The sequence below is a fragment of the Lissotriton vulgaris genome, chromosome 5 (assembly GCF_964263255.1).
Source record: "Lissotriton vulgaris chromosome 5, aLisVul1.2, whole genome shotgun sequence".
In the NCBI taxonomy this organism is placed as follows: domain Eukaryota; kingdom Metazoa; phylum Chordata; class Amphibia; order Caudata; family Salamandridae; genus Lissotriton; species Lissotriton vulgaris.
Genome location: NC_141693.1, coordinates 1,813,704,738 through 1,813,715,121, shown reverse-complemented (window position 1 = coordinate 1,813,715,121; position 10,384 = coordinate 1,813,704,738). Strand labels below are relative to the sequence as shown.

At 45.1% G+C, this 10,384-nt stretch overlaps 1 pseudogene across 1 annotated transcript; it reads left to right on the top strand.

The window, feature by feature from the left end:
• The first annotated feature begins 284 nt into the window (after positions 1 to 284).
• LOC147717281 (uncharacterized) lies at positions 285 to 3,111 on the top strand (annotated as a pseudogene). Its single transcript, XR_015296069.1, has one exon. The product of XR_015296069.1 is annotated as an uncharacterized LOC147717281 (transcript).
• The last annotated feature ends 7,273 nt before the right edge of the window (positions 3,112 to 10,384 follow it).

The window sequence follows — 10,384 nt, the reverse complement described above, 5'->3', positions numbered from 1 at the left end:
GTCTGTATTAAATTCCGAAGACATTTGACTGACATTTCGGAGAAGGTTGTTCGTAACCAATCAGAGGGACTCCTGCGGTGTCGGTGGTAGCACTTTCTGTCTTTCATTTGACGCGGTATCTCTTCCTGTGACGTCACACACCGCTCCAGGAAGCAGTGTACGGTTCCAGCACCTCGCCTTCCAGCAGTCCACTGACAGAGTTGGCAGCAATGATGTGTTGAAATACTTCGCTCAGCCCTTTAACCAATCAAAACGGAGCTTATGAAATATGATGTTCGGTGCAGAAACCTGAACTGCCACTTCTCAGGAGAGCTTTTCGTTATAAATAGCGAGACAATGGAGCGGGTGTTTGCAGAGTGTGCTCGCAACGCCCAGAACACAAGAGAAATAGACGATTTGGAGTGCACGCACCTCGAATCTGGTGCATCAAGGCACGTTTACCACCAGAACGAGAAAGAGAGATACGGCGGCAGGCTCCACAAAGAGACTGTGTGCGCCCAGTTCTCCAGAGACGAACAGATACTAACAGAAGACTCTTGGAGATCTGGTGTCTGGCTGGCATCATGGGCATCTTTCTCAGCACACTCCACGAGGCGCTGAAGAGCTTCTACGGCCTTGAAGCCCGGATCCTGATGTTGGGGCTGGACGCCGCTGGCAAAACCACCATTGTCTACAAGCTGAAGCTGAACGAGACTGTGACTACCATCCCCACCATTGGCTTCAACGTGGAAACGGTGGAGCCCATGAGGGGTGTGACCTTCACGGTCTGGGACGTGGGCGGCCAAACCAAGATCCGAGCCCTGTGGAAGCACTACTTCACCAACACAGACGGGCTGCTCTTTGTGGTGGACAGCGCCGACCCTGAGCGCTTCGAGGAGTCCCGGTCTGAGCTGGACGCTATCTTTGAGAATGATGAGATGCGGGGTGTGCCGCTGGTGGTCCTGGCCAACAAGCAGGACCTTCCTGGAGCAAGGAGTCCCTCGGCGCTAATGGAGGAGCTGGGGCTGCGGAAGCTGGTGGGCCACGAGTGGCACGTGCAGGCCTGCTGTGCCACCAATGGTGAGGGGCTGGTGGAAGGGCTGGAGAAGCTGTCTGAGATGGTAAAGCAGCGTAGGAAGACTATGCCAAGATGGTGAAGCAGCTTAAGAAAACCAGACTGTTCTAAGCATCCAGCAGGTGTACTGGCATGGTGGTATTCAGAGCACGTATGTCAAGATGATCAGCTACCAATCCGCTTGCACCCGTGCACTTTTTAATGTAGCACTTAATTGTGATCTTCAGCCTGTTTCTAGGGGCTCTCAGTTTTTACAGCTATGACAAATGAAGCACTTTGAGACAAAGTGACTTGTCTAAGATCACACATGGCCAAAAAGGGTAAGGTAGACTGCAAGTCATCTGGCTCCATAGATGACAACTTTACCACTACTTGATATCTCTTACCTGGGCCTTTTTTTGCATAAACTAGAACGGTTGGCATATGGAATTGCAGCCCCTGAAACGCCAGATGTTTGACAATGTGAATTTGTATTACTTTGAAACATCAAGCTGACTTCTACCAAACCGTACTGAGGTCTCTGGTGAAACACCAGGGCACCCATGTGGGGGTGGGGGCTGCATGTACTTACACTCTGCTCCTTCGTATGTACAAATGTTTAAAGGGACTATACTTACAGAGTACAAGGACAAGCTTTTTGCATGGTGTCCAGGTGTTCAGAGTCAACCTGACTGGTGGGGTGCCAGGTGTTAGATGTACAGAACAGAGTCATATCATTTGCACTAACTTGCTCCAATGTTTACTTCATGTGTAAATCAATGAAAGAGTGCATATATGGAGCTGAAGCTGTCCATGAGGTACATTCCTTTATAACTGCTAGTGCTTTATGTGGTGAATAGGTAATTCCGAACGAGAAATATGTCTAAAAATGTTTGTAGCCTGCATAGCTACCAAGTATCTCCTAATCATGTGTGGGTCCCATCAATCTGTCGTGGACTTTAGACAAACATCCTTTGTGTGCTGCAATAGCACACATTGAATGGAGAAAGGACAACTACAAGTCCCATAATGCAAAGTGCGGTTGAAGACAGGGTTCCAATAGGGCACTAGACAGCTATGACTCATGTGGGCGAATAAGTGTGACTTCTGCATATTAACTTCACTGGTAGAAAAGGTGTGTATTTTGTGTGTGCCTAAATTGTTAAGAGTTTGTTTCTATCTGTGTGTGTGACAACCATTGTCTCGGTGCGTGTGTAGGTTTGTGTTTATTGCAAACGTTTGCTTCTGTATGTTTAAGGACTTGTATTTTTGTGATTATGTTGAAGGGTGCGGGAGAGATAGGCTACTTATGAGTGTGCTTGGGTCTGCATTTGGACATTGTTAGTGTACTAATTGGTGTCTGTGTGCGTTTGTGTCTCTACAAGTGTTTCAGTGAGACCAGTTTTGTGTTTAAGCAGATGTCGGAGCCGCCGAGTGTCATAAGTCCATGCATGATGTGCTGCTCCAGTCTAGGTTTTATCTTTACATTCTGGGACTTGTAGTACTCTTGTAAAACAAGACTACAAGCCCCAGAATAAAAAAAAAGCTGGACTGGAGCAGCACATCACACGTGGGCCTGGGAATTTTGGTAGCTAAGACACATAGCCTGCCGTTTGCTGCCCTGGCTTTATAACTAACAGCACCATGCATGCTAGGATTATAGTATTAAAAGAACAACTACAGGTCCCAGAATGCAACCTACCCTTTGCTTAGCCAGGATTAGTTTACAGAGGCGCGCAGGATATAAGATCACTGGCATGCAGAAATTAACAAATAGATGGAAATCACAAACAAGCAAATCATCAGGCGACACCACACACACACACTCAGGCTGCACTGAAATATTCAAGTTGTCATATCTTATTAAGGAAGTGAACAACGATTTAACAGTGGGGGAGCTTTGGGTTCATATGACTGCAATGAGGGGAAGTATTTTTTCACTGATGCATTATGAGATTAATATATATTGTGTCAATGAAACAGCGTATGTTCTATACCGGGTCTCCTTTCAAACCGATTCATTTTCATAAAATGTATTGAAATTATGTTAGTAGACAATAAATATGAAGAACAATAAAGTACATTATAACTCTTGTTATAAATACAATTATGAATAATATGAATAGGGAAAACATATATGTGGCATTGGAAGTTCACACCGATTTCTGAATCTTGTGTTGTCTTAATTTACAAAACAAAATATATTCTTGAATACTATTTTGTATTTTCCTGCTGTATTGCAGATTATTTTTTGTACTGATATTTTTTTAATTCACGGTTATTATTATATAAAGTTCTGTATTATTGCACTTTTGTTTTGAATTTTGATAAAGGGAAATCTTCCCCCCCCCCCTAAAATAAAAATAACACACATTTGAAGTTACTGCATGATGTCTCTGTTTATTTGAAGATGAGTGAATGAAAGACAGAGCATTTGCTAGAATAAACACTGCACACCAACACCAAAACAGCTCACTGTGTGCTCCCAATAACCCAGGGAGGTAACAGAAACCATTCTTATTCACTGGCTCAACTGATAGTCCAGGTATTAACCTTATCTTGTTCATGCCAGGCATGCTGACTGCATTACAGGCTTTATGGCCGGCCTCTTGGCCGTTATGGTCTGCTTCATGGCATATGTTCCCATTCCTCCCTAGCATCACTAAAGCTAAACCCAGGGGCATAGCTTAGTCAGTAATATTTGGGGTGTTGTGAGCTTGAGATCTGCCAAAGAGCGACACAGCATACCCAACTTAAAACGATATGTGGTGGGCTGAGACGTGGTGGGCTGGGCTGAGGCGTGGTTTGGGGTGGGCGTAGTTATGAAAATTAGTTTGGAGCTTGTAAAATTGAGGAATATTTTTGGTCTCACTAATAGAACCGTCCAATAGCAAAACAACTTCACACACCGTAACTAGTAACATGCTGCAAACCCCGGTGGAGCAATGAACAAATGTTAGACAATAAGCCAAGCACATAACATAGCGCCGCGTGTACAAAGCGGCACGATGGAATGCCGCTGTCACATGGAATACACAAGCACATTTGCACGGTAGTCATAGTATTCTGCCACTTTGGTCCAATGTTGTGTGCTTGATTTGGGTCAATGAATTTTGTACATTTTTTTTAACAGGGCTCGTTAAAGTGGGACCTAATTTAAAAAAAATCCCCAATGCTAGATCACGGATCAGAGAATTGTTTAAGGCAAACATAGAATTCAAATCACTTTTTCTATGATACCCTCATCCTACCACCACCAAGCCAGGTATTGAGGTAGACATTCATTCTTAACTAATGTTCACCACAGATGCCTTGCTGAGAACTGAAGCTAATCAGTTTATAGTTGGTCCACATCCAAAATTGATGCTGGGCCAGCCAGTCAGCAAAGGGCCACAGTGCAATGAGTGAAAATGGTGGGTGGTGCATGGTGTTGTACAGTCCAGGTCCTCATCACAACAATGTAAGGCAGGGGAGACAAGCAGAGCAGCCCTAGCATCAGACCGGGCTGAGCAAGCACAGACTCCGTAGCAGGGTAAGTCTGGTACAGGAAATAGGCACTGTTTGACCTCGCATCATTGGCGTGAGACTCCCATTTTTGACGGATTGCCTCCTCTGTTTTGATATGTTTTTGCTGGTTAGTCTGACCCTGTGAGCTTCCTAGGACCGGTTTCTGGCATTACAGCCGTTTTCAGCCAGGCTTGCTTGAATCCAGTGGCAAAGTTCTTTAGCCCACTCTGCCACCCCAGTTCTGACATGGTCATATACAAATCAGTCTGACCCTGTGCTTCATGGGAACAGCCCAGCTCGAACTGCCAAGCCATGCCTTCCTTGGACTGGATTCAAGCTTCCCAGGACCGGTTTCTGGCATTACAGCCATCTTCAGCCATGCTTGCTTGAATCCAGTGGCAAAGTGAGCAAGGGACTGATGTCTGAGCATACCCTGCCAACTTATGGCGAACAAAGCGGTACTAAAGGAGGTGGTGATGGACGGAGCATCTGAACCAATCAACACACACCCAGTCAACAGATCTGGGTTTAATCCATCACCGTTCTTTAACCCACTCTGCCACCCCAGTTCAGACATGGCCATATGCAAATCAGTCTGAGCCTGTGCCTCATGGGAACAGTCCAGCCCGAACTGCCAAGCCATGCCTTCCCTGGACAGCATTCAAGCTTCCTAGGACCAGTTTCTGGCAGCTTCCTAGGACTGGTCCTAGAAAGCTTGTTTCCGGTCCAGGGAAGGCATGGCTTGGCAGTTCGGGCTGGACTGTTACAATGAGGCACAGGGTCAGACTGATTTGCATATGGCCATGTCTGAACTGGGGTGGCAGAGTGGGCTAAAGAACGGTGATGGATTAAACCCAGATCTGTTGACTGGGTGTTAGTGTTTGATTGGTTCAGATGCTCCGTCCATCACCACCCCCTTTTGTACTGCTATTCAGTGCCACAGTGCAAGTGCTCCATATGTTAAATTGATGTACTAACTAGTGATTCCATGATTGGGCTATTTGATTTACTTGTCAGACCCTAGTACAGTGCACCATGGGTGCCCAGGGCTTGTAAATCAATTGCTGCTGGTGGGCTTGCAGCGCTGGTTGTGCCACCCACAGAAGTAGCTTGAAAAGTGTGTCTCAGGCTTGCCATTGCAAGGCCTGTGTGCAGTCTGTGACTGCCATGTCGACTTGGCCAGGTGCACCCACTTGCCAGTCCCTAAACCTTCCCTTTGCTTTATATCAGAAACCCCTATGTTAGGCCCAAGGGCAATGTGCATTGTAAGTAGAAGGTAGGACATGCTCTGGTGTGTGTAGCATGTCCTAATAGTGAATTACAGCCATTTTTCTTTTACTATTGAAGGCTACCTGTTCTCCAGAGGCTAGAATGGGCAGTTAGATTATTACATTCTTATAATCCTAATTGACTCAGGGAACATGGTAGAAATTAAAATTTAGTATGCCTGAACTCAGAATAATAAAATACATTTTTTAGTAAAGTTGATTTTAATATTCTGTGTTTGAAAATACCACTTTTAGAAAGGAGGCATTTTCTTGCCAAACTGTCCAGGCCTGCCTCTGCTAGGTTGTGTATTCCTTGTCTGGGTTTGTGAGTGACAGGGCTGGGGGATTCCAGGAGACAGGCTGGGGCAGCTCAGTGGTGAATAGAGAGATCTGCATCTAGTTGGGAGAGAGGAGTTTCACCTCGGACCTAAATAGGGCCGGGCCTTCCCTCTACAATGCTGGCTCCACTTCCTGTGGTGTGTCTGATGTCTCTGCCCTGCGAAAAGAGAAGAAGAATATTGTCAACAAAGTTCTCCAGAGCTGTGCCTTCCCTCCCCTGTGCTGGCTCCACCTCCTGTGGTGCGGCTGATGTCTCTGCCCTGCACAGTGAATGGAACGAAAGAGTAATGGTAACAAAGTTCTCAGGAACTGGTTTTGACTAGGCAGAGGCCTCTCTGCCTTCAGAGAACAAAGGATTTTGGGGTATAAATATTAGGACCCAGTCCCAAGAATTTTGGATCACTTCTGGAACAAGGTACCTTTTGCCAAGGAGAAGAACCAAGGAAGCTGCAGGAGTTTGGACTGCCCCTCTGCCAGTGTGCTGTTTGCTGGGTTGGCCTGCAGTGGTTGCTTCATTGCCAAGGAAAGCAGAAGGAACTTTTAAGGACTTTCATCATCATCAGAATATTCTCCAAGGGCTTGAACTGTGCTTGCCTCCTGCTTAAATCTCAGGGACAAAAGACTTCACCTCCAGCTCCCCCAGTGAATTTCCTTGCTCGGAATTCTATCTACCGACATTTACGTGACGCTGGGAGTTGGAAGCGCGATCCACCGAGAGGAAGCCTGTCGCCGCCGCATCTGAAATCGTTGCATCGCCGCATCTCCCTGCAAGCGTGTGTTCATCGAAGCTGCCTGCTGTCGCATCACTGGAGAAGCTTGACGCCATCAAGAGAGTCACCATCGCATCACCGGAGAAGCGTGTCGCAGGGCCTGTTGATGCTCCAAAGTACAGAGTCGTCGCAAGGCTGCCAGGGCGTCTACGCATCGTCATTGCATCCCCGCGTCAAGGTCGCCATCTTCTCGCATCGCAACCGGATCATCGCACCACATCAAGAAGCCATCTTGCGCACCGCAACAGGCCCGCAGGCCGAGAACCTACGCATCACCTCCGCACCGGTAAGGATCACGACGCATCCACTACTCTGCGCAAGCATTGAGGCAGGACTCAACCTTTCCCCCGGATCTCGTAACCGGCGCATCTCCCCTTTTGCGAGCCTTTTGTTTACTTTGCGTTACGGATCCAGGTACTTTGTTGAGAACTTTGTCGCATTGATCATCAACTTGAACTAAGCAACTTTAATCATCTTTAAGTCAACTATAAGTATAGTATTGTGGATTTTTTATCGTTTGTGGTCTTTTGTTAAGTCTATATAAAGAATACTTATTTTTTTTAAACCTGTGGTGTGTTCATCTGTAGTGTTTTCACTGTATTACTGTCAATATTCACAAATTCCTAACACACTACCTCTGAGATAAGCCTGTCTGCCCATGCCAAGCTACCAAGGGGGTGAGCAGGGGTTATTTAGGAGTGTAATCCCCTTATCCTGACTTAGAAGTAAGGGTCCCTATTTGGACAAAGGTGAATACCATTGCCAACTAGAGACCCCCAGATCTAACAGGCACCGGCACAAAATAAGTGAACCCCGTTAGCGAATCAGACAGCAAAATGATGGCCCACATACTGTAAATCAAGGCAGTTTCGAAATTCTAAATACTCAATTTATAGGGTTTTTTGCAAGATACAGGTGGCTGCATGCTTGTGTCCTTCCTACAGGCAACGTTTGTGGTAATAGTTGGGAATTTAACAGTAAAAACTGATCCATCACACCATAAAACAGGCTCACAAACAATCACACCATAAAACAGGCACACAAGCAATCACAAAACGGAGCACACACTGACATGTCAGACCAGCCATTCTGGTATTGATCTATGGGCCCATCTGACACTGCTTAGTAGCAGACCAAGCCTGGCAGCAGGCAATGCCCAGGGAACACGACTCAGATAGACCAGGCCCAGCAACAGTAGCAGACTAGGGTGGGGTGCAAGAAAAGAGTCCAGAGTCTAAAGGATGTTACACAGTGACCTATTCTACTTTTCAAAGACTGTGAGATGACTGGAAAAACTGGTGCATACTTTCCATCATAATACATCATAAGGCACCCCAAACTCCAGGGATAATAGAGGAATGTTTCGCACTTGCACAGTGTGCTAAAAACATACAGCCTGATTCATCAAGCCGAAATCGGCTCGCAAAGGGCCGGATTCTGAGAATCTGGCCCTTTGCGAGCTCTATTTTTGCATTTGGGATTCATCATCCCAAATGCAAAAATCGGTAATAGCGATGTCGCAATTTTGCGAGGAATTACATTTAAGGAATCTCTATTTGAGATTCCATCATCCATTAAAAAATTGCGAATTCGCAATTTCGGCCCACTATTTACCGCAAGGTCAAACCTCGTGGTAAATAGCGAAAACTTAGAAAAATGCTTTTAAAAGCATTTTTCTAAGTTGCATGTTGCACACACACTTGTCGTTTGGACATGTGTGTGCGAAACACCTGTTTCAATTTGCATTTAAGGGGTGCTACAGGGTGTTCTTTGGACACCCCTGGCACCCTTTAAATCGCTATCTTATTTGCGATTAGCTAATTGCTAATCGCAAATAAGGAATACTCCCCATTCATTCCTATGGGCCTTTTGGCCCATAGGAATGAATGGGGAGTTATTCCTTATTTGCGATTAGCAATTTGATAATCGCAAATAAGGATTGTGTAGGAATCGCAAATCTTTTTGCGATTCCTACATGAATCCCGTTTTGCGAGTCTGGAATAGCGATTCCTTATGAATCGCTATTTCAGACTCGCAAAACGTCCCAATGATGAATCAGGCTGATAGGCACTTGAATGGCACTTGTGACATATTTCCAGTACTTTCAAGGAGTACTAAGCAAGCCTGACCCTCCTCGGAGGTGTTGCAGATTCATTCATCCTGAGACAAAGTTCATTCATTGGTGTTACAATGGTGCAGATCTAAGCACAATTTCTAAAAAGCTATACCTCATAAAGGGAGTTTATAAAATGCTATGGCAAGTGTCCTATCATTGACCTTAGCATCTAGCTACACTTTCATGATTTGTTTCCCGGTTTACCACTTCCAAGTAGATACTCTTTCATATGTTGTGTTTGAGAATCGTCTGGGAAGGGGCAGAGTTGCAAAGAATTACACGATTGTGCAATTGTGGGCAGTACCCGGGGTCGAAAGAGCCATTGCAGTCTTATACTGTAGACTATTTACACTCCTTTCACATATTAGGGTTGGCTTTAGACAGCAAAAAGCAATCATTTTCCCCCCAAACATCACCTTTTTAGTTTAAGATTATATATATATTTTGTTCTGAAGTACAGTATTTTCTTTTTGGCATGTGATATCACACGTATGTGTAATCACTTGAAGAATGTGGGGCGAAGAAACACCCCACTCCAGACGCACAGCCATTATTTATGCATAACAAAGATGCACCAATTGTTTCCAATCTTGTCCAAAATATTTTTATTCCATTTAAACCACAGTTTATCTTGCATAAATCTCATTTCGTCCAGTCACACGAAGGACTCTTATGTTTACATCAGCCTTAATGCTGTAGAAATGCCGAATCGGGCCTTACTCCAGTCTAGAGCGTGGCATGTTACATAAATCTTCTTTCCTGGATTGTTTTCAATACCCAATGCATTTCGTGGCATTTTCAGCCCTTCGTCAGGGGTTATCTACAAAATATAAAACGTAATTATTAGGTTGTGTGTTTAAATAACTCATGTTTGCCACATTATGCTAAAAATATAAAACATACATGCTGGTAAATGAAATGAACCCCATAATCAAACGTGTTGCCCGCTGAACTCCTGGACGCATGCCTTATCTTTCCCCACTTGTTGGCCACTTCTCACACCAACGCATACGCAATCCCACATAATCAAGGAATCCCCTCGTTTTTTAATAAAAACAAAACCAGCCCTTACCTCGAGCGTTTTGGTGACTGCTTTCCCTCCTGTTCATAACGATGTGGATAAATGTATGTGCATGCACACTCACGCGTGCATACACACATAAGACACTTGCTCACATACGCACATTTCTATGCACATACAGTCATGTGCACACACTTGTGTGCACCCACACTGACATGCACTTACATACACAGACGTTTCAACACGCCCTTATATACACACACTTACATGCAAGTTGCCACACTCACTGGCTGCCTTGAAAACCTTTTGTTTTCCTTACCTTACCTGTGA